Below are 23,032 nucleotides of genomic sequence, written 5' to 3' on the forward strand. Positions count from 1 at the left end.
TGAATTTTACTTTTTTCTTATTTGTGCTCTCTCCCTAACTTGCCCGCCAACTGCTTCTGCGTCCGTCTTCTTTTTACGCAGTTCCACTTTTTCTCTTGACTCTTCTTCTCTTGACTCTTGCTCTTCTCCCTTCTTTCTTCTGTCTTCTTTCTTCTCTTTTTTTCTGCATTTTCCCAATATCACCTCTGTTAATCAGGCCTCCGTGAGCACTTCTGCAAAAGGACGGAGCCTCCGCACATATACTCTTACCAGATTGGAGTAATGGGGAGATCTGATACCAGGAAGAAGCAGAGGAAGATAGAAGACAGAAGAACAAGAAGAGGCAGGACAAGAGGCGGAGCTGCGGAAAAGGAGACAAGGATACAAGGATATGGAAGTGATTAAGGAGACATTAAGTGAGAGAGCATGAGAGAGTGTGAGAGAGCGTAAGTGGGGGCGAGTGGCTTTTGTTCCCCAATGGAAAAAGCCCTCTAAATTTTGTCCTGACCGAAAGAGCAGGAAATTAAATTTGTTGTCCAAAAACGAAATGAAAATGTATCCAAATTGTTTTTGGTCCATTTGCACAAGTCTAGTTTCTAATACATACGTACAGAATGTATAAGTTCAGGGCAGGGCTTTGGGAAGTTAGGAAATGAATGGTGGGATCAGCGCAGATACGGTAAAAGCTAAACCACAACATGTTGTGACACATAGGTTGAAAAATAGTAGTTTGAGGGCGATGTGCACAAAAATGCCTGGAGTTACTGCATTGGTAACAAGCGATAAGTGATAATGTAGATCCCATCATAAAAAGAGTCCCTCAGACATACCGGGGTGAGGGCTGTTACCACAATTCAAACTGATAGGATCGCCTCTGAAATCCATATGAATTCGAGGAATTCTACCGATGCGTGTCATTATGCTGCATTTACCATATTATTCCAGTATCCATTATTTATTACGATACATATTTTGTCCTTGATTGTTTTACGAGCCTATGTTGGTTCATTAATTAAGGAAACTTAGTAACAATCTGACATCTGACTGTCTAGTGGGGCTCGATATATATATATATATATATATATATATATATATAATTTTTTATTTATTTATTTATTTTGTAATTATTGCCATTTCAACAGTGTTTCTCTGTTAGTCTGTTAGACGTAAAATTAATTTATTCGCTCATTCCATTTCCAATAAAATATGGACACAGTTGTAATTGGTAAACCGTATAAAACACGCAGTGCCCGGTCTGCGTAACGTCTTGCACGGCGAACCTAAAAATGCTTTGAATGAAACACCGTCGATGAATTTGCCGTCGGTTTTCTGGATAATCCAGCATTTGACACATCCTGCTTTCCTAAGTCACCATGTTCTCCTCTGCCTCTCTTCCCTTCCCCCAACGGTCTTATTTTCTGCCCTGCTTTAACCATTTAAGCGCCTAAAAGATGTGCGACTCCCTGCAAATCACATTTGCAAGAGCACACAAAAGACGCTGCGGCGAAGCCTTCTTGGCAACTGAAAGGAGCGGGGCTTTTTTTGTGAGCTCATATCAAAAGTAGCAAAAGGGTTATGACATAAGCGATTATATCTGCAACCTAAAGGGAACTTATGCAAAGACCACAAATTCCAGGATATCTCGGGGACGTTCGCTATTCTCTCTCTCTAGTGTGCCAACCAAGAACACTCCTGATTACACATATAGCAGCTTTCTTTTGATCGACAATCCCGGTGTTTGCCGTGTTCTTTACTGTGCCAGGGCTAAGCTATTTGTTTGAAAAGATTAGTTTTTTTTTATAAATTGGTATTTAATTTTAACCATTTATCTTCCTTTGTCGTGCGTTGGTAAAATGGCTCCAGGGAGCAGCCATTTCTCACTGCTCGTCTGCCACACCTCGGAAAAGAGGCAACTTTTGCTCTAGGAGCACTTGTAATTCGATATATGACTTGGGCGATGATAGAACTCGAGTCCCAATTAAAAAACGGTCTCGCAAATCTATGGGGTTTATTCACAAAAGGGAGAGTTGTCAGGAGTGTTTGCAGGAGAGTTTGTGGTTTCAGCTCCCTCGCTTCATTATTCATAAGTAAGGGGGGGTTGCATTCTCAGACGATCCGGATCCACTTCCCAGCGTGGTTACCGCTTTCGGAGCATGGACACCTTCTTCGGAACACGGAGACAGGGAAGCACCGGTTACCCTTAGGCTCTGAAGAAGAAGAAAAAAATAAATAAAAGGGCAAATACTGACAAGTTTCTTCGTTAAGGAAGGGCTGAGCTGGCCCTGGATAATGCACAACTCAATGGGGCTGGAGTCTTTGAAGAAATCTCCCTGATTTAACTATGCATTATACAGGGCCAGCCAAGCTCACTGAGGCTAAGCCTTCAAAATGAATAGGAGCTAAAACACAACTCTTGACAACACTCCCTTTAGTGAATAGATCCATTTTTCTTTTTTCTAGCAATGTTAAATCATCACACTCCGGTGTTGGACTAACGACGACGGGGCACTTTAGGGCCAGGCTCATTTTTATGCTCATGTTGCACACTGCAGCCCCCGATCTGCTGCTGTAGCCTAACACCCCCTAACACGAAGTCCTGCAAACGCTTACACACTCATGCACACACGGATTTATGTACACACACACTTACACACACGGATTCATGTACACACACACACACACTTACCCTCACAGATTCATGTACACACACACTTACACACAGATTCATGCTCACATACACTTACACATACACACTCATGCTCACACACATTCACATACACTCTCACTCTAGCATACATACCCTTATCCTCTCACTCACTCTCACCCTTTTTGCTCCCTTAACTTGCAGCTTTTTCTCTGGCTGCTTGCACCCTGTATGGGTAACCTCACCTTTACCGCATTTTATGTTTCGTGACCTTTCTGTGTTTCTGCCTCCTCATGCCAATCCAAAATGGATCACAAAGGGCCTGTCCCAGTCAAACCTTTAGACTGGCTCGGGGGGCAATTGGCCCTGCGGGTGTGCAAGATGGCTAGTCTGGGTCAGATCAAACTGTAAATAGAAAGTAAATAGTTCACACAGGAGCAGTCATCATAACTTCCTGCTCTCAGGATCTGCATTTTTATTCCTCCCCATCAAGTTACTCCTGCCCTATTCAATAGAGGATTGGTTTTAGCAGCCTTTTCCTCCATTTGGAGAGAATGGAGGTAAGTCCAGGTCAACAAAGTAGTCAGTCTCAGTGCATTCATTTCAAACCAGATATATTCAAAGCAATTAAAATAATCTGGGGGAAAAAGCACAGTCGTTTTAATAAATGAATAAAGCAAAAAGCTATCAGTTCCTATTTAAAAACCTTTTAACGATTCGAGTACTAAAGGTGCGTACTATCCGGGGTAACATTAGTCCCATTTCTGTGATAATTGAAAACAATCATTTTACCTTTTATAAGTATTCTTAGGGTAGTAAACACATTAGCTCGCTATATATTATATGTGTTACTATATATTATACTAGCATTTATAGTACTCTGTAGGTAGGACTGACCTACAGATGCTGCCAATTCTTCATTCTATTGTAATTCTGCAGATTCTTACCTCTTCTCGCGACTCATTGAACTTTTTTTCTGTTCTTTTGCAAAGATCCATATTATATGCTTATGGATCTAATCACCAAGGGCTGCAACTTGATCTGTTGCTTTCACTTTAACAGGGCGGCTGTTCCTTTAAGGTTTGACGGGAGGAAATGCTCAGCTTTGTACAAGAAATGAACACAGATCTTACAATCCAGTGATGCAGGCTGCCTTACTTAACCGCAGGGCTCTCGGTATATTACCCCATATCTGCGCCACCCATAATATTTTCATTATCACAGGACTGATACTTTCTTTCAATTGAAACCTGTCTGAAAACAAATAAAACACATAATGTGACAATCAAGGATTTGCACGCCGCATAACATTATGGTTAATTAATTGATATTTTACTTAAGTGCATGATGCTATTCCCTTATAACAGCAAGTTTTCTGTTTTGGAGAGGCGAGGGTTAAATCTGCCCATGTAGCGTACCTTCACAAAGCTGCGTTACATGCAGTTCCGCTCATCTAGAAGCTTTAGACTCTGTAAGCTAATGGATCAGCAAGAAGCAGCCATTCTGCCTCCAGTCCTGGGGGGGGGTGTCAGACACACCAGGTTTTTAGGATTGCTCAGTCATACACTGCGTTAATGGCTTCATTATTTGCTAATTAAATAAATACTATAATTCCACCAGAATCAAGTTCCTTACACAATCCCAAAACCAAGTGTGGTACTACAACCCCCCTACTCCCCAAACGCTCCGTCGGTTGTATATGTTTTTCTATACGTCAAGCTCTTTTTTTTTTTTTTTTTTTTTTACATTTTTTTTTACATTTTTTTTTACATTTTTCCCTTCAGCGTCTTCACTTTCTTGCCTGGGGTGGTGGCACGAGAAATGAAAAGAAAAAATGTAAAGGGGGATCTCCCACCAATGGTTTTGTCAATCAGATTAAAACGACAATTTTAAAAATCAATTATGCTGTTTTCTGTTTTTAAACCATTCTAGTTTTCGCATGATACGCAACTGTCGGAATAAATTATATCAGCCATTTCTATGTGTTCTAGCTCTGTTATCTGAGCCCAGGCTACTAGACAAAGATTCCTTGTCATCCTGCCAGTGGTAAACGATAGAATGGCTCAGTCTTAGTGACCCAGTCAGAGACTGACTAATGAAGATGAATGAAGGAGTGTGGTGTTTGAGCAGGGAAAGTCACCCAAAATATCACACGACTGACAATAATGGCGGCCTCCGGGTCGGCAGATAAAGGGAGATTTATAATAACCACCACCAAGTGTCAAAGGCTTGGTTTATCCCACCTTAAGGTGTTCTCTTAAGTCTTAATTTCTCTTTTGACTTTTCAGGGATGAGTAGGTGTAGCGGCCCTGTATCTGAACGAGAACTGCATTTCAACGGTACCCTTCCTAGTTTGCTTTGGCCTTTTTCCAACACTCTTTACCATTTTGTGCTTTCCAATGAGCAATACAGGAGACTCATACGCAAGCAAAGTGCGCTTGCCTGCTTTTCCGAGGCTGCTTGGGTTCGGCAGGATGACGTATACGAAAGTGCCGATATGTTCCCATTTCAATGTAAAAGGTGTCAGAAACAAAACATGACTCACGGATCTAGAAACCTGCTGATGTAGTAGCCTTTTCTTTGTATTTAAGCAAAAATCCATAATTATCACAACTATCACAAAACATTTTTTAAAGCAAGGGCTAAATGTGCTCTTTATAGCCTATCGTATGCCAATAGCATTTACGTATTTCCAGGTAAAACAACGATATATATATATATATGCAGATCTCTTCGCTTATAAACCCAGGACTTTTCCTGGCCACGGGGCAGGAGGGAAGTCTTTACTTGTATGAGACACAAACATCGCTCTGTTGTGTTTCGAGCCTGGTGCGTATAAAGAAACACCTAAAACCTGTAAAACTTCTACATAACATTAAAGGGAAACGTATAGAACTCTCTGCTTCTCGTTTCCTGGAATCCTGAAAGGCTTTATCGTAACCTGATTCATTCGGAAAACCGACTACTATTAACTTTTCCAGCAATCGATCATCACAGAACCCGGTTGACTAAATATATATAAATATAAAGATATGTCGGACCTTTAAATGGTAATTAACGGTCAAACCGGGAAACGGAGACTTGGCAGTAAGACTTGTGTTGACATGGTAACTCACGCTAGTTACTTCAGCAGATAAAGCAAATATAATACGTCATATATGCTACATCTAGCGTTGTATGATAAATTGGGTGCCGCTCGACGCCTGAGCTGGGGCAGGGACCCCGCCGCTTCCCATGACCTACCACGTAGAGCATCATACGCATGCTGAGTGCTTGGATATGACATCATATGCCTCAGAAGGACATGCCGTGCCAGGTAAAGATACTACGGAGGCTCGACCAGCTAGGCCCAGTAAGCGGCAACGCATCGCAGGCCTGGTTCACTAATGGGTTGGTCTGCTCGAAAATCCAGCTTTTTGTGTTGTTTTTTTTGTTCGCCGACCTTTTCTAAAATGGTAAAGTGCTACGAGGAAAAGCGTATGGATTTTTCCACTGCACACAACCTTTTCTCAGGACTCGGTAAAGTGGAATACAGCAGAACTCGATCGAGTGACTCCGTGTCATACTTGTATCAATGTTAAATTGATTAATGTGCTCTGGTCACCATAGATACCACTGTGATTTCTTAACATATGTGCTATTACTTTGTTTCGTAGAATTAACCATACATTTCGAGGGTTCTCTACCTTATCTGCCTGATGTTTCCATGTTTCCATGTTAAATCCCTGCAGATTATATTTTTTTCCCCAATAAACGCTGCCTGCATGTATATTGAGCCAGCAGCTCAGAGAATATGGAACATGTAGGTTAATAATTACCCATTCTACATGGAAAATTACACATATTACGCTAATGCAATATATCTGTGTGTACCTATGATGTATTGCACTCTGCGTCTGTGATAATAACAAGCGTACCTTTTAAAGGTTAATAAGGTGCCGCCAATCTCAAGGCATTTCTCTTTTGCTGCAAGTTTGTTGGCTACATGTGGCTAAATTATAGATTAAATCTCTATATATACGACAGACGGACTGTACAAGGTGCATTAGTATGTGTGTTGGATGCTTGTCAAGAGGTATGTGGTTTATGGAAACAATCCTATCAATGAACGTAAGGCGAGCAAGAAACGGTAACGTTCCAAGGCGATTCTCTAAAGACCATGCAGACGTTGCCTTCCTAGGACTGAGCTACAGAAGGAGTCGGCTATGAAGGAGTTTAAAGTCAAAATGTAAATGTTCTCAGCTTTTAACATAAAGAAATGTGTTTATTGGAGCTACCACTAACTTGCCCTTTTTGTTTTGTTTGTGAATCAGATAAGTTAGGGGGCACAAAGTAACTATGGGACTAAATTACTTATGGAGGAAATTTGAGGATCACATGAACCGAAAAAATTTAAAAAATGTAAGTTGCATTCCAGCATTTCTACAAAAAGTCAAAATGTTAATGTTTCCCTATTTGACCCTGATGAAGACATTTTGGGTGAAACGTTGGTATGTAATATGAATAAAAAAATTTGCTATTGGGGACTCCAATGTGCAATAAAAGAAAATTATGCATTTATGTGGTTTTTTTCCTTTAAAAAATATATATCTTTACTTTGTTTAATGTTGACTGACACTTTCAGGGTTTAAATATTACCCATGAGCGATACTTCAAATAGGGGTGTAAAAGAACTGCCGTTATAACACGATTACGGTGTGCTTACATGAAAAATGGATACAGCATAAAAATGCTATTTTGTGCAAGAATGGCAAAGTGATGTCATTTTTCACTGGGAATTCTGTGACAAACTATTTATAAAAAGTGGCAAATGTGGGTAATTTTGGTGGTTAATATGATAACAAATATCCTTCACTCTTTTCTCGCCATTGTTTGTACTCCGGACGAGGAAAAGGCACATTTTGAAGATGTAGGGCTTCCTTATTGATGTTTTTCTGCCTTACAGCATGGAAATTCTATGCAACAGGATTAGGAAGGTCTGCAAATATTTTACAAGGAAAAAGCTGTCTGAAAGGAAACTTTACTAACGATGGTTGCAGTTTTCATACAACAGATAAGTATTCATCACAGAAAAGGCTAACTACAGCGAGTGCATGTAGACCATCTGATGAGCTCCTGGATGATCTCAGATGATCTCTAGGATATGGTTTCCATGTCTCTCCACTGCCGACCTGCATATAAAACCATCAATTCCAGTGTATTCAAGTCTTAATTTATACCAAGGAATGTTCTTTTAGAACAAACTCAGTTCTTTGTGCCTTATTTTTGTGGATTGCACCTTTTTTGTAGGCTCGGGTGCCATTTTTGGTGACGGTATTGTCCTTTTAGACATTTCTGATACCTTTTTAGTGGGTCGACATATCCAGAGAACAGGATGCAGCATAATCTAAGCCTTCAGACATTAAAACAATAAATAATAATAATAATATAATAATCAGGACATAACTGAAATTAAGAAGGCAGTATTCATAAAGAGTATATTGTTACTGTAAACATCAAAGGTGGTGGTCTACTTACACCAACAGGGACTTATATGACATCACATTCTAAATACATTGATGTTAATAAGTAGTTGGTCCCCCCCTTTGCAGGTATAACAGCTTCCACTCTTCCGGGAAGCCTTTCCACAAGATTTTGGGTATTTCTGTGGGAACGTCCCCTTCAGCATAACAAATAATTTTGGACAATGCTCTGCTTTCAACTTTGTGGGAACAGGTTGGGAAGACCCTTTTATATTCCAGCATGACTGAGCCCCAGAGCACAAAGCAAGGTCCATAAAGACATGGTTGGAGGAGTTTGGTGTGGAAGAACTTGACGGGCCGCACAGAGCCCTGACCTCAAACCCCATCGAACACCTTTGGCATAACCGGAACAGAGATTGCGAGCCAGGCCTTCTTGTCCAACATCAGTGCCTGACCTCACAAATGCTCTACTGGATGAATGGGCTATAATTTTGACAGAAACACTCCAAAATTGTGTGGAAACTCTTCCCAGAAGAGTGGAAGCTGTTTTAGCTTTGTAACTTGTAATTGCTCTACTGTCCATGTACGCCAATCACCAGCCATTCACGACCCTGTTTGTTATGCAGAGGCTGATTTGAATAATCCAATCACTTGACCCCTACATCTGCGAGTTACGCTCCACCCCGTGAGTTTCTCTATCACCTGCTGCGTTCACTCCGGCTGAGCTTTGCCTCTAACCCACCACTCCCTGCTGGAAGCTCCTACCCTGCAGGTCAAAGACAACCAGAAGTGTGTGTTTTATTGGTAATACAGATTACCTTGGCCCATATCTCATTAAAAAAAAATGTATTTTCATATTGCTACTTGGGGGATGTTGGTAACTTTTATCCAGAAGGGGGAAGTACTCAAGAACAATAATCCTAGGGAATTGCACCGAAAGCTCATTTTCTCCAGATGCCTTGTGCTCTCTCGTGACAAAAGTACATAAAAGGGGAAGAAAGTTGGCCCAAAATTATATATCTATAGTAAATCGTAATAAAGCTCTCACTTTGGTGTTGTAATTGGATAAACCATTGATCCTATTGCTTGGAGCAATAAATAAATATAGAGTGATGCCTCCCAATGCTGGAAACAGCCAAGGAGCGATGCTTTTGTTTAGGGGTCCTAGTTAGAGGCATGTTTGGCTGAATGTATTTTGTGCATCTCTAGGAGCTGGAGAGCGGGGAAAGAGACAAAGTCACCAAGAGGGGGGATTATAACTTAAAGACGACAGTCTGTTATATGATTAAGTGTCCCTTTAAGACTACAGTCCCTCTTAGTCGTGGCCCCACTACATCTTTGCCATGTGGCTATAAGCTGCCTGCTCAGTGTCTCCGTATTGCATTGAAAGGGTTACTGGCAGCGTTGCTTCCGTCTGTTGCACTCCGTCTGTCTGTCCGCTTTGCCCCCCTCCTGTCACGGCGAGTCTGTGATTCTATGCCGAATATGCTATCACCCAGAATGGGTATGAGCCTAGAAGGTGATGTATACATACCTGGGAACTTTCTAAATGAGCTGACCCTTTAAATATTAACCCTTTAATAGCTCGCAGTGTAGTGACTCACCAAAGAGCTGTAATGCTGGTGCTTGAGGAAACCTTGATGGGCTTATTTGAGTGACAACCCTGAGGCTCAGGATGAAACCCCACGCATGGATATATGTCTACAGGCCCTGAAATGTAAATCAGTCTGAATAAAGTGGTGTCTGGCTCTGTTTAGTACGTGGGCTTGTCTAAAATGAGGGTTAACTGGTATACGGTGTCTAGCGTGTGGCCCTCTACTTACAACAGGCTACTAATCAATGACACATATGAAAGGTTTTCCAGAGCCCCCCTGCAATGCTGCTTAAGCGGCACACTGTCATAAATTACATGAGGTGATTTACCAAAGGTCAAACAAGCGTTCCGATTCAGCTGAATTCAACTTTACATTGCATAGAGTGGGTGTCTGAGATTGGCAAAGCATCAGAAGTGAGAAGCCCTGCATTGACCAAGGAGTGTCTCTCTGAACCGTGTTCTCCAACGAATATGGAGGGCTCGTGCGTGATCAGCTGACAGAGGAGATGGCTTTTATTTATTTAATGTATCACAAATGGCTCCAGCTCATGATCTTCTCCTTCGGAGGACCATTATGCTGGGACCCCCAGTATAATGGTCCTCCCCCAGTATTTTGGACATTCCTCCCAGCATTTTCAATGGCCAAAGAGAGACACGTTAGTTTTGTGGTTAGAGGTTATAGCCAGAGATGTGTTTACCAGGCCGCACCCAGCCGTCCCCTCCGAGGCCTCCATGTTCACTGCGTTAAAAGACACTGCAAGCCTTTGAGATAGAAGATATGTACTCCGGCTGTGCTTTATCGTGTAAATGGGTCGGTTGTGGAGATCAGAGATCTCCTCTGTAACCAGCCCATTGAGCGTCGGCACAACGGGGTGCCTGATCACCCAGGAGGGAAAACACCCCCCAGGCTTTGCAACAGAGGGAATGCCATCCCACTGGACTAGCTTATGTGAATTTGTAACATTTAGACACTAAGAAGAAGCGTAATGTGTTTTATTTACACAATTCTGTTTATAAACGCATTTCTGCTGTTTATAGAAACGCATCATTGTTGAAAACAGTCTGAGCTCCTAGAAAAGAGGGGCATCAGGGAAAGAACGGGGAACAGCAGGATTTTGGCCTAGAGGCTTGCAAGCAGACAATGTTACACCAATACTTGAGACATTTAGAAGAATATATATTAGTTGCAACTTTTCTAAAACATAATTTAAATGTATAGTAACTTTGATGGTTTTGGGATTGTCTATTTATTAAACCTCCATGTAGCACAAGGGCACGTTGATGCTTAAAGGGTTAATCCACGGGAACGTGTTGGAACAGTAGCCGCGTACGTAAACTGCAGGATTCTTTTTTTATTATTATAATGTAATCGGAGGCCTTGTTACAGTATCAAACCCGCATTATAGCCATCTGGCAGAGAAGGGGTTAAAATCTGCAGATTCATTCTTGGTGATGTCTTTGTGGCCTGGTAAATAATTCACAGGCAGTTTGCTAGTCATAGCAAGCAATGCATACGAGCCACACGAAGTAGATTATATTGGAGAGGTTGATAACTGTTAGGATGGTTGAGGATGATGGGAGCTGAGCCCAAAAGCTAAACATGTGGGAATAGGGGCATCAGCCTGTAAAGGAGACCCCAATACCCTTCTAATGAGCCGAGCCCAGGGTCTGGCCACATCATGGCTGCCCCCCCCAGGAGGTTGAAATAACAGGGGTCGCACCGGCACAGTCCACTTTCAGGCTTAACGTTGCCTCTGTATTGTATCAGGGCACCCCTCCCCCATTTTTAAGAGGCCTTGAGCAGCCATTGATCACAGCACAGTCCTGACAAAAGTTTTCTTTTGTGTAATTAATTTAAGGATTTTTTTAAATAATCATAATCTCACAATTTTACTGAAATCTAAGTAGTTATTACTGGTTGCTGTGCGCATGCGCAGGTATCGGAAATGCCCCAGTAACATATTGACTGGTTGGTGCTTCTATAAGGTATAAATCTCTAGATTGTAAGCCCTTTACGTAATGTTTCTAGTTTTGTCAGACCCTTTGAATGTATGGACGGTAAGAAGCTCTGTGTAAATTTTTGGCATATTATTAATTAATAATAATATTATTAATATTATTAACAATAATAATAATATTAATATTAATTATTATTAATGATTAAAAATTATTAATCATCACCAAAATCAGCCATAAATCTTCCTTTTTGAGAAAACAGCTATTACTTTATAGTATCTTTCTGAATGTATAGAATACTCTAAGCGCCTGATATCCTACAGTGAATACCCCTCTTATTATATGTAGTCGTTGGCGCTTCTGTCTTATATGCTAAACAGGCAGCCTCTGTTTCTACCTCTACTTGGTTTTAATTCACCATTTGCAAGCGAGGTTGCCCCGCAGATAACCTCCAAAATAATTACAGGCTCTTCAACCCCGGGATAGAGCTGCTCGTTCCTGAGAAAACAGAGTCCACATTTTTGGAAGGAAATGCCAATTTACAAAAAAAAAAAACAACAACAAAAAAAAACATGCCAGGATATGTAATTCTGATATTCGTGAGGATTTGAATACATAATGAGCTCATTCTCTGTATCGTTTAATCTTTACATATATTTCAAGGTTTTTTTTACCTAAATCCCAAAAAACCCACCCAAAAAACCAATTCATTATGAAGAGGTGACTATATTAAGCATGAGGCTTGTTGAGAATTTATAATAAGAGTTCTATAATGCCACATAATGCCACGCTGAGTAAATATAGTTTATATATGTATATTTTGAGGAAGGTTATCTATTTAATGCTTGATATTCAGACAGGACTTTTAAATAAGAGCTGCTCGAGTCTCTCCGCAGGGAGCCAATTATAGTGAATGCTGTATGGGACTGATTATACGCAGAGCTCCCTGCGTGCAATTACCCCGCGCAGCTCTTCTTATAGGTACGGGACTGTGTAGAGCGTCCCTGCGTTATACAGAATACAGTCCGTCTGTCTCCTCAGTTTAACCCCTTCAATTAGGGATGTGCTCGAAAGGGGAGGACGTTGTTGTTTGTTCTTGATTCGATGCAGGTTCTAGGAGTGCTGGATTAGGACTCTACGGGAACTCTATGCAGAAGTTTTGGGGGGGGTTTGGCCTCTTTTCTCCGTGAAAAAAACATACACAAAAAAATGCAAAATTCAGTTTACTTCTCAGGCACCTGGATCTACTCTTCCTCTCTCACGGTGCGAGCTGTTGCTTGACACGGCCCTCCCGGACTCCTCTTCACAAACCTTGCCACGGACACTGGTGTCCTTGTTGCCTATCCCTGGTAAAGCATCTGTTCCCCCAGAACTCTAGGGCCCCTAGGCACGTGCCTAATGTGGCTAATGACCAATCTAACACTGGCACTGGACCGTTCACCTTTGATTGAGGCCGGTTTTCTTCTGCCAGTGGTTTAACTTGTATGGGTAATATGTTGTACAGCCCTAAAAGTATCGGTAATGGGTATAGAAACAGCAGAAAATGTGGTTTTATTGATTTCAGATTCCATAAATGCTTTTTTTAAATGCGCCACTCAAGTAAATTATCGATATATCACAAATACCCAAAGTCTTGGTAAACACTGGCCACTAGGCACATCTATAACCAGCCCCTAATATAAAAAGGTGGCCCTTTTTGATAGCCAGGTGGTCAGCGTGCTTTTCCTGCAACAGGTGATGGCGCTCTGAAGTTGACCGGTTCAGATGATGACACCTGCCCCTCACCCCAGCAGGGGCAGGCAACAAGGCAACATCTGGTGCTGCAGCTGCCATGGGCTGCGAGTCCCCCGATGCTCCGTGTTCGGTGAGCCCAAAGGCTTGTAGAGAATTGTAGGGGTCAGAGGGTAAGCAGCAGCTGGAGTACCAGAGGCTGACTACCTCAGCTATTCAGTGGCCTCACGGTAAAATCATGGGGCAAACGGTTGCCAAAATCTGTATAGAACTCTTACTGTTTGTTTTGATTTTCTTCAATTGCAAATTAAGCACAAATAAATCATTAAATCTAGGAGCAGCCAGGTAAATGTTGAGAAACATCTTCTATGGTTCTCACCTTGGATGATTGGAATTCTAGCTCAACAAAAGTATTAATGAGCTACCGAATTCCAAAGGCTTTTTGTAGTTTGGGCTAGTGTGGGGCATGTGATTACCATGAACAAGGACCGGACAAAGACCTGTGCGGGGATCTTTTCATTCATTGGACTTTACTAACAACATGGGGCCATCCGCTACAGCTAGAGGCAAAAGAAAATCAGGTTCACCAAAAAGCGAGGGGCTTTCTGTTTGGTTTTTTCACGGTAAGGACCGTCAAGGTGTATAAAGCACTGCCAGGTGAATTGGTTGTTCAGATTAAAACTTTCATAAAAGTTTGGAAACTTTTTTTTTTTTTTTTTACAGGCATCCAGGGTAAAATAATCTATAGCAGTGATTCATACTCATTAGGATCCATTCTGATGTAAGGACATGCCAGCTGGGCGAGCGGGGGTACTTTTCTTTAATGATTATTCACTGACAGTTATCTAATTAATGAAGGGGATTTTATATATATATAGGAGAGCTATTGAAGACTTTCCGCTATTAGCTTCTTTTAATTATTTGCCTGCAATATCATCCTTGCAGCGGTCTAGCCAACAAGGTCTATTTGCTGGCAGACAGACAAGGATAGATGCACCGCCGGGTATCTACCAGCGCTACCCATCCTTTGTCTCCGGAGTCTGGGTTCAAGGCCCCATCTTTAACTAGAGAATCACGGTTGTAGTTCAAAGGGAATACACAAACTGGCAACAAAATGACTGCATTTCTATAAAATCAATTAAGTGAGCGACATTCTTGCATATAAAAGAAGGCATCTGATCCAGACTGGGATTCTTCTGCTGCGGATCCAGTGTGCGCGTGTCCTTAAACCACCTCTACGTGGGGTTTCTACAATGAAATCATTCCGCCAAAAACAGTTTAAAATTAAATAGGACTTTATAAAGAACAACGTAAAATAAATGAAGTTTTTTTTAAAAATTATTGTTTAAAAACACTGATTTGCCTGCAGTTTTTCTTTTTTTACGGCAAGCTCTGATGACCAAGGTGAAAATGTGCATGCAAAGCATTAATCAGCTAGGACACACACAGCTCTAAAGTGTTAGCTTTTGGGATCACATATTCATATATTATATAAAATTGTACGGTCAGAATATATGACTGCGGGTCACAATACACTCTTTACGCTTTTGGTTTTTGTTTTGCGTTGTGAAGGGCCAACCCTTGTACATTTCTTTCTTAAGAAAAGGCTGATCTTTCACTGATTTGAACTACATGGTCAACCTAACATTTATTTTTATGGTTGGCCCGTCATGATGCTGTATGAAGTTTGTGAATTTAAAACTGCTTGAGTGAATAAACTCCAGGGTAGAGGCTTTATCCAAAACTGCTGGGAATGGGGTATTTATTTACCCACCTGTAATAGGATGTCGGTCCTTAAATAATACATCACTGGTACCGTACTGGGTGATCACCATATGGGGCAACTAATTATTGGACCTACGTGAAGCTAGATCTGCCTAGATCTAGACACCTTTCTTGTCTTCTATGATAAACAGAGGAAGGAAATCATTGGGGGGTTAGGGGGTTTGGCAGTCCCGGGATGTCCCAGGGTATGTTGACCACCTATCCTAGAGAAGAGGTATTAGGTCAGCTCCCTGGGTGCTTCTCCATGTGCTATTTGCTCACTCATTACAGTGAACAAATCCAAATGCTATGCGCTGAACTGATTTCACATTGGTGTCGATGTTTACAATTGGTATCTGTGCCAGAAGCCAGTGGTGTATTCTGGCCTAGGGCGACAGATCAATGATTTCCATAACCAGCCCAATAACGTTACGGAGGACCGTGCCAAGTTGGTGACTCGTGGTGTGCCAGATGGCCGCTCCTCACCTGAATATGTGGCTTGCGTAAGGACCTTTGTGATTACATAAGGTGAAGATCTGCTTCCATGGGTCCCTTTAAGCATGCCCCTTTGATGGCTAGCATTGCCCCTTTGATGGCTAGCATTGCCCAAAGCCATTCCCTCAGATGAAGGAGATCTCTGGGTGGACCTCCGGTGTGGTCAGAGGTGACACAATCAGGTGCCACGTTCCGATCTTTAAGCAAGGTACTTGTTTCAAACAGATATATAGTCTTACTATGTGTTACTTTTTGCAACAAATATTACATACATAGTCTATATAACCATAATAGAATACCTAAATGATATAAAAGTATAACGGAGTTCTCCCTTCATCCGCTGTTGGGCCGCAGGATTTATACATTTATTTTGCAGGCTTTTTTTTTTCCTCCTTTCTTCCTTCTTGACGTCTTTGGCTCTCAGCAACAGCAGCGGATTATTATTTCTGGTTATTTCTAAACTTGAAGAGTGTGCGGATTGTGGAATATGTAGTATGTTTTACATAGAACACCTGGCAATATGAAAGCGGATTCAAATATACCCCTGCGATAGGTATATATAGAGAAGTAGTAGCTTAATAAATGGTCGTATAATGCAGAAATACTGAAAATCCAGTAAATTTGCAGAAATAATAGAAATACAGACATTAAGAGTAGGGCCTGCGCAGTACGAAGCTCTGACCGAGGCACCATTTTTTAAAAAGATCTACCATAGGTATGGAGCTGCAGAACTTGTACAGACAAGACAATAGCAGATTTTTTTCTAAACTAAATCCCATTTACTGCATTTTTTTGCCTTAAACATTATTAACTATTTGTGCTTATCAGACTGACATATCACCCCTAACCTGATTTCATAAAGACCGCAAAATACCTTTGCTGCGTACAAATAAGCGTGTTTGGTCTCTAGGGCAGTATGGGATAAAGCGACGGCTCCCAAGGTCAACGGGGGAAACGAGTCTTTGACCCAGAGGCTTGCGCATATTAACTACTTATCTGCCAGAGTAGCAAAACGCATGGCCACCCTATTTCGTGATAACCCAGGCTTCCTCAAACTACCCCACCCCACCCCCGTGTCGAAAAAGTGCCCAGGAATAATACATTCTAGATGCCTTTGTACGCTACATTTATGAAATACTCGGTGCCTCTGCTTCCACCCCACAGAGGAAAATGAACGTCTATATTTTTAGAAAGCAAGTAGGAAGTCACAAGTTACAAGCAGTTCGGAAGCCAAGCAACAGGGGAGGAAAAAAAAAAACAAGGAAATATCTTTTAATGCTGATTTATGCTCCTTTAATCAGTATTACATATACTCTTAACCCTTTGAGTGCCAGTGGTCAAGATGCATTTTTTCCTTGCGGAAGACCAGGTCGATTTGTGTGCATTTGCAACAGTTAGATTTAGATGATAACCGGATAAGAAGCTTACCCTTTTTTTATTATTTATTTATTGTTAAAGATTTAGGACAGGCTAAGCTACTCATAGGTACCTCGTTTACGGCAAGCCTTACATATTACATTATCTATCCCAAGCTACATGACATGATGGAAAATTAATATATATAGCACTGTGCAAAAGTTTTAGGCAGGTATAGGAAAACAATGCTGTAAAGTAAGAATGCTTTCAAAAGTAGACGTGTTAATAGTTTATTTTTATCATTTACCAAAATGCAAAGTAATGGAACGGAAAGGAAAATCTAAATCCAAATCTAAAACCTCCCTTTCACTTTAACCCCTTAATGACAAAGCCCGTACATGTACGGGCTCAAAATGCATGGTTTCCAATGGGTTTAGGGACCGCCCATTGTCCTTAAGGGGTTAAAACAGTATCAATTCTTCTAGGTATACTCGCACAAAGCCAGGGATTTTTTAGGCATATAGTTAGGTGTAAGGTTGAACAATTATACCAAACAGGTAATGATCATCAATTTAATATGTAGGTTGAAACACAATCATTAACTGAAACAGAAACAGCTGTGTAGGAGGAATAAAACTGGGCGAGGAACATCCAAACTCACTAACAAGGTGAGGCTGCCAAAGACGGTTTAATGTCAGGAATCATCCATCATGGCAACAAGACAACAGGTAGTTACACTGCATCAGCAATGTCTCTGCAACCAGAAGCTGTAAGCCAGACAGGGATTTCCAGATGCTCTGTCCAAGCTCTTTAGAAGAAGCACAAAGAAACGGGCAATGTTCAGGACCATAGACGCGGTGATCGGCCAGATGAAGGACACATCATGCTTACTTACCTTCACAATATGAGGCCATCCAGCAGTTCCACCAGCTCAGCATTGGGACAAATCTAAGAAGTCTGGGCAAAAGTGGTCTTCATGGAAGACTTGATGCTGCAAAGCCATACCACCGACACGGAAACAAGGCCTATGCAAGTCAACTATTCACGAAAACTCAGAACGTGGGGTGCAGTAATAAGGCATCAGGTGCTCTTAACTAAGTCAAAACTTGAACTATGTGGCTATAGCAGCAGGCAGTTTGCCCCTTTGGCCGATGTGCTCATTTTAACTGCACGGCTAACTTAATGAGATCGAACTCCTAATGGCGGTATATTGATCCTCGTGTTTCATAGAGGTTCTGTTCCGTTACAATGTAATAAAACTTAGCTGTAACTAAAACACAAAAATACCTTTAGCTACTTTAAGCATCATTTTACAGGGTAATCTTAATCCTCGTTTGCATGAATGCCAAGGTGACCAGATGGCAGAATTGCATTAAATTGATATTCTAAAAAATCCTTTTAATGTCCTAATTTATTTATTTTATTAATTTTAAATCATCGAAAAATGGCATCAGATCCCCTCGAAGGTTCTGTGTTTTTGGTGAAGGAGGTGTGTGGTCGACCCCTTCCTAAATAATGTTTCCAGTCATCCTTCCATGTAAGACAGGACCAAGAAGATCCGCCCTGCGATCCAAGGGGCAAAGGAAGGGGCCGCATGTCCCTGTGGGGAATGTGACCCCAAAGAAGACTGGGGAATCTGGTGCTCTTTCATTGGCCCTTTTTGCACTTTTCATTACTTTGTTTTGTAGTAATGCTCTGACCTCGATGCTTTTATTAAAATAAATAAAAAATAAATAAAATAAGTGAATATATAAAAAAATTAATTGGTTTTTGTCTCGGACAAAACAAGTTTATTTCTGTATAGATTTTATTATGGATATTTATATACTACAAGTAGTGTCTGCTTCCTGCTCCTCACGACATAACTTTTTGGAAAAGTATAAATAATGCATTAAAAAAAAGACACCAGATTTAAATTAAAAAATCATGTTCGCTCGATGCCTCTATGAGAAACCCTAGGCAGGGTCCTTACATTACGGCCTGACTGGTATACTTACCGCTGCGCTTAGGTCTAAACCCAGTCCTAATCGACTTGTCTCCATCTAGAGTTCTTTCGATTGCGCTGGAAACTTAAAGTTTTTATGAATTCAGAGCAGCTTTGTTTTCAGACAGGTTCATAATGAGATTTTTACTTGCAACTTAAATCTAATTTACCCCTGCGGAGAAGTGTTTATTATTCATCAAGCCCTATGGTAATCCTTTAAAAAGGAAATCGAATGTCACACACGGCCTTAGCTGAGATCGAAGTATATAAAGTGCTATTAATTATTACTATTAAAGAACTATCATTATTAAAGTACTTAGTATTTTAATTTACATTCATGACTTTGTTAAAAAAAAAAAAAAAAAAAAACCTGCTGCTGACAATGCTACTCCAATATATCTGCTGAACTAACCAATCACATACTGGAAAAGGCTGGAAATTCTACACGTGTGGTGGTCTTTTTTTGACCTCCTGGATCTCATGTGCAGTGGACCCCGGGGAGGGCTGGCACCTTCTGGCCTGGGGCATGGAAAGCCAAGCGATACCACCTATAATTAACACACAAACAGTACACTTTACACACGCACACTAAGTGTTTGGAGAATTAGGACCAACCCAGGGGCCATTATTCATTATTTTTTGTAACCTTCGTGACAAAGTATTTCAGGTGGTGGTGTTAACACTTCCCATGCACTAATTCTACCACTAGCATTTGTCAAGGTTTATGGCCAGAAAAAAATTACTACCTTGGAGACATCGTTTGGTGTTTATCTCCCAAATAGGACATGGGTGCAAGATGACAAGCCATCAAAATTCCAAGTTGAATGCCTGCATAAATTGTTGGCACTATATAAATAACGACAATGAGTCAAAATTTGAAATAATTGGCTGTAGCAGAAGGCATCACCGAAGGGCTGGAGAACGGTACAAGCATCTTTGCATGCAACAATGAAGCATGGTGGAGTTTCCTTGCAAGTTTGCGGCTGCATTTTTGCAAGTGGAATTTGGGAACTTGGTCAGAATTAATGGTCCCCTCAATGTTGAGAATTACAGGCAGATACATATTCATCAGGCAATACCATCAGGGAAGCATCTGATTGTCCCCAAATGTATTCTGCAGCATGACCCCCCCCCCAAACATACAGTCAAAGCCATTAAGAATTATCTTCAGTTTAAAGAAGAACAAAGACTCCTGGAAGTGATGGTATGTCCCCCACAGAGCCCTGATCTCAACATCATTGAGTCCGTCTGGGATTACATGATTGGAGAGAAGCAACAGAGGCTGCCTAAATCCAGAGATGAACTGTGGTTAGTTCTCCAAGATTCTTGCCAAGCTCCTTAAACTGCGTGCACGTATATCTAGAAGAATGGATGCTGTTATGAAGGCAAAGGGTGGTCACACCAAATATTAACTTGATGTAGATGTTTTCTTCTGTTCATTCACTTTACATTTTGTTAAAAAATTAAGAATAAACTATTAACAGGTCTTTTTTAAAGCAATTCTCACATTACAGTATTTTTACACACCTGCCTAAAACTTTTGCACAGCACCGTATATAATATTTTAATACGTATTTAGTGCCGCGTTCCCCAAGCTACTCCCTGTTGGATGCATACCCTTGCCTCTGTCATGCGCAAAAGATTTGTATGCTGTAAACGGGTGCTACAGTTAAAAATAAATAAATAAATAAACCTCCATAAGCTCGCATACTTTCACTTTACTGAGTGTTAACCCATAGTCTGCTGGAATGCACAGAACTGTACACCATTACAATCTATCCACAAACAGAGTCAACTTGTACATAAGAAGCAAAATGCATGTCCTTTAAAAAAATCTAATTAGGTCAGCCGCAAGCTTCGATCATAATTCTGTAATGTCCCTTTAAGCATTTCCTTGGGAGACACGGGGGTAAATTCCTGTGCTTTTCGCAAAGAAATCTGAGTATATACACATTACACAGGAAGTCTGCACGTCTGCCATAGAGAAACGCTATTCCTTTCCCCGCGGGAACCTGAAAGGACAGTGCAAAGCAGCCTGTATGCTTTGTGTGCATGCAGTACAAATATATATTGTGTTAATACGTATACAAAAGATTTGTGTAGCGTTAAGGGGCCAGACAGAGATGGCGGGAGTCAATCTGTTTTTAGTGTGTCAGTATGTATTTGCGCATGTGTGTGTATGTATATATATATATATATATATATATATGTACGGTGTATATATATATATATATATATATATATATATATATATATCCCAAAACCGGCCTGGCCTGTCTTGAAGGCCATCTTTCGGTTGGGTTTCTGTATGGCTCTGGCCGTTGCCTGGGCAGACATGCTATTTATTAGTGTAAATGTATGTGTGTGTCTATATATATATATATATATATATATACGCATATATATATATATATGCATATATATATCCCTTTAAACAATAATGTGGGCTAGGCATATGGCTAGCATGAATATAAGACAAGACCAAGGAATGATTAAAAGGGGACAGACTAAGTCAGACCAAACGGTTCTTATCAGCCATCGAATTCTATGTTTAATATCGCTTGAGGTCCTTTAAAACACTTAAAGATATCACCCCACCCGTCATTTAATTATAATGACCTACAGAAATGTTACTAGCCATTCTAAATGACCCAATGTGTCATGTAACTTAAGCTTAATAACCTTGAAGGGGAAATATAGTACTTTTTGTTATGTCTGTTTTGACTTCCTGTTAGGGTGATGATTTGGATACTGTTCTAATATCTATATGTTATAATAGCGTGTGTGTGTAAGTATGATTGGATTGGCCGAGAATCTGTCTATCATTTTGGATACTTTAATAAACTAGCATTTTTTTCATAAGCCAGCTATATTTGTGGAGAAGCGGATGGACACGCTTTATGTGTACAACCATTCTGTTAAAAATAAACAAATATATACAGATATATATAATAATATATACATCTGGGTGGTCATAGAAATATTAGGAGGGGGCAAAATACTATGCCTGCCCAGGGGGTGGGAATAGGCAGGATAAGAGGGCATGGTTGCGGAGTGGCATGTGATATGGCGCGTTGGCACAACCAGTGTCCCTGATCATCACGTTGATGTTGTAGCCACAGACACACTAGTCTACTTTATTTATTATTCTTGCCCGGGCTATCCAGCACTGCTCTGCGTTGATCCCTATATCTCTATATTTTAGTCAGAGGATTTCCAGAGGGGGGGCAGAGGGGCATGTGGACCCCCACACACACATGGCCGTGTTAATAAGTACCGTAAATGTGATATATAATATTAATGTATGTATATAATGTACATATAATATATACCAATAGGTTGTATATCTTAACACATTTTTAAATTATTGGCAGTTTTCCCTGCCCCTATTGTAAGAGAACTATTGAATCTGCTGGCGCTATATAAATAAATGCAGTGTGTGTAATATATATATAAATAAATATATAAATATATTATATATATATATATATATATATAATTTACTTACATTTCTCAAAGTGTCCTCTAATATGAATTATTTAACTAAGTTAACCCATTCATGATAGTGGTAAAATTAAAATATGAATATGAATAAAAATATATTTTTTCAAATCATCCCCATGGTGAGGTGTATATGTAATTTCTTACTCTTTTTCTATTTATGATATCAATAAAGTATAAAACTGCCGGTATCCATCCGCCGACAGAGGCAAAAGAAATAGTCCCACCGACTTGTAATTCTTTTTTATTGCGTAAAAACTCACTCCCCCCAGCCCAGCGTTCCTCTATTTCCCCGTTTCAGAGGATTTTCCATAGGCTTTCATTCAATAGACACTTCCACATCTCCGTGGATTAAATCAAAAAGCCTTCCATAAGGCCATTTAAGAATTGATACACATAACTGGTATCAAGGGGCGTAGAGATTGCAAACCCCAGACCCACGTACCAGAGAAGATGCGACTCAACCGCGCGGACAAACGGAAGCGCCGGCTGCTCTCGAGTGACGGCTCTGTCGACCAATAGGAGGGCAGCTCCATTTTCCAAAATTCTTCGGTTGGCCAGTACGA

Source organism: Spea bombifrons, chromosome 9 (genome assembly GCF_027358695.1).
Source record: "Spea bombifrons isolate aSpeBom1 chromosome 9, aSpeBom1.2.pri, whole genome shotgun sequence".
In the NCBI taxonomy this organism is placed as follows: Eukaryota; Metazoa; Chordata; class Amphibia; order Anura; family Pelobatidae; genus Spea; species Spea bombifrons.